Consider the following 2,357-nt stretch of genomic DNA (forward strand, 5'->3'; position numbering starts at 1 on the left):
CTGCCTTCAGCTCAGGTCGTGATCCCGGGGTCCTGGGATCGAGTCCCGCATCGGGCTCCTTGCTCAGCAGGAAGCCAGCTTCTCCCTCTGCCTGTCGCTCCCCCTGCTTGTGATCGCTTGCTCTCTCTCTGACAAATAAATAAATAAAATCATTAAAAAAAAATTAAGACATTCACCTTGCTGGACAAGGAAGCTACAACCATTGTCTGGAATTTCCTATTTCCCTGCCCTTATTCCTTGATATGTGTCTGCCCTTGACCTGAATAACCCTGATCTTTCTGAAGATGGCCACAGTGTAAGGCAGAAACAAATGGAAGAGAACACACTGGACACAGGCGACCCTCTGAGGTTGTTATTTAGAAGCCAGAAGAACAGCAGCAAAGTGGGCAGCCTTGACTAGGCAGGTTGCGCACGGAGGCTGTCTACCTCACTAACACAGAGATCTTAGACTTGCTTTGCCAACACCTTCCCAAAAAGGAATGTCATTTTTTTAATCCCACTTTGAGGCATCTTACAGTAAAACACATGCACCAAAAAATGCTTCACCTACTCAACAGCTATATCTAAAAAGGAAGGTTAATTGTATTAGGAATCAGATAGAAGATCATTAAGGAGCCTGCTATTAGCTCTGAGCTTTCTGGAAGCCAAGTGACAATGGAGTCATGGTAGGTCAAGACTCTACCTGTTAATACACGTAGTCTCAGTTGTGAAGATGGTAGCCCGCCCCTCCTTTACTCTCTCACCTTTCTCTTCTTTTGTCTTATAGTTTGATCTGATTTAATAAATTTAATGTGGTTGCTTCCTTCCCTTTTCTAACATATTTGATATAAAGAAGACATTTTGTAACCAATACGAAATTTGGGGAGCCATTAATATTCATCTTGTAGCCATCAGACTCACTTCACATGGAAACGTCTCTGGGTTGGATTCAAACTCACAAACTCTCATAGGTAAACGCCACAGATCCCATTAACCAGATTATTACAGCAAGCTAAAAGGTCTTTGGGGTCCTTTTTCCGACATCATCCCCCAGGAAATTCTGGAACTCTTTTCCCTTGTCTTGTCCTTTTTGTTCTTCCTCGTAGTCTACTCCACTGACCTTAATTCAAAAACGACCAATTGTTGGATGCATGAACTAAGGATGCCTTCAAGAACGTTCAGGTTTGATTGTTTTGTCTCAAGAAGGTGAGAGGAAGAGAGCTACAATTTCTAAGAAGCCTGGTTTGACTACCTGAGTCTGATCCCCAGGCAGATTAGGCCAAGGTTTTGGCCAAGTGAAATTGCCAATTCCTTTTAAAAAGGGGGTGTGGGGGGACTAGCACATTGCTCATTAGAACATTCTGCACTTGCCTCTGCAATCTTTTTGCTACCCTGCAATTTCCTGTCGGTTATAAATGAAACCTTTCTAGCTGTTAATGCAGCCTGAGAATTGAAAAAAAAAGAGCATGTAATTAATCATAGGAGTTGGGGGGATTCACTAAGCCTGAGTTATAGGGGAGAAGCTGGACAAGGCACTAGGACCTAGAAGGCATCTATCCACCCTGGCAGGAATTTCTTGCTTGGAGCTCAGACAACAAAGGCATAGAGAGATTGGTTTTCTTTCTCTCAGCATCTCCACCCAACCAGCAGAAAACCGGTGAGTGGGGCTTTCGGTGATTTTCAGGCAGAATGTAACAGATGCCAAGCGGGAAAAGCACAAGGCAACACACTTGCTCTAACCCTCTCTCCCTTTCTCTCCTTCTCCTTTTTTTTTTCTTAAATTTTATTTTGCCTTATTCTATCGGATTTTTTCCTAAGCCTCTACCTGGGATTTTCCTTTGGAAAAGTGAGTTTGATGTTCATTTGTTTTCACTGTGTTGTTGATTTAGAATAATACCACCCGTGATCCTAAAGCAAAGCCAAGTGTTACTGGCATGCCTGGGGAAATGCTTGCTACTCGTCTTGAGGAAGTAGGGTCTCTCACCCCTGCAGGTTGTCTGACGGAGACAATGCTGAGCTCAGCACAGGTCATGGTGACATTGGAGGAAAAGGGGGATAGAGCCTGGCAAGCCTCCTAGGCACCAGTCCTCCTTTATCTCCTGTCCTCCTGGTCCCTTGCAAATATCTCGATGTGGCAGTGTGTAGCAGCTGAGCCCTGCTGGCTCTGAGTCTTTTTATCCCCATCTGTGAGATGCATGTTAATAGTTGGGTTCCTAGGCTGTGGTCACTACCTTTGCTAATGCTTGAGGCTTCTGTTGTGTTCGGTTTCATGTTTTGATTTCTCTCCTTTTTTCCTCCCTCCCTTCCTTCCTCCCTTCTTCCTTCCTTCCTCTTCCTTCCTTCCTTCCTTCCTTCCTTCCTTCCTTCCTTCCTTCCTT

At 44.5% G+C, this 2,357-nt stretch overlaps 1 protein-coding gene across 6 annotated transcripts in view; it reads left to right on the forward strand.

Annotated features, from left to right (window-relative positions):
* Window positions 1-1,520: 1,520 nt before the first annotated feature.
* Window positions 1,521-2,357, forward strand: part of DCX (doublecortin) — a 110,249-nt gene continuing 109,412 nt past the window's right edge. For 2 of the 6 annotated variants that reach the window (XM_032392703.1, XM_032392704.1), the window contains exons 1-2: window positions 1,522-1,636; window positions 1,798-1,825. The gene's annotated coding sequence lies outside the window, so the exon portion shown is untranslated. Of the gene's footprint in view, window positions 1,637-1,797; window positions 1,826-2,357 lie in introns of all 6 variants that reach the window. The other 4 variants (XM_032392705.1, XM_032392706.1, XM_032392701.1 and 1 more) reach the window with 3 other exon arrangements.

This window comes from Phoca vitulina, unplaced genomic scaffold (genome assembly GCF_004348235.1).
Source record: "Phoca vitulina isolate PV1807 unplaced genomic scaffold, GSC_HSeal_1.0 scaffold69, whole genome shotgun sequence".
Lineage (NCBI taxonomy): Eukaryota > Metazoa > Chordata > Mammalia > Carnivora > Phocidae > Phoca > Phoca vitulina.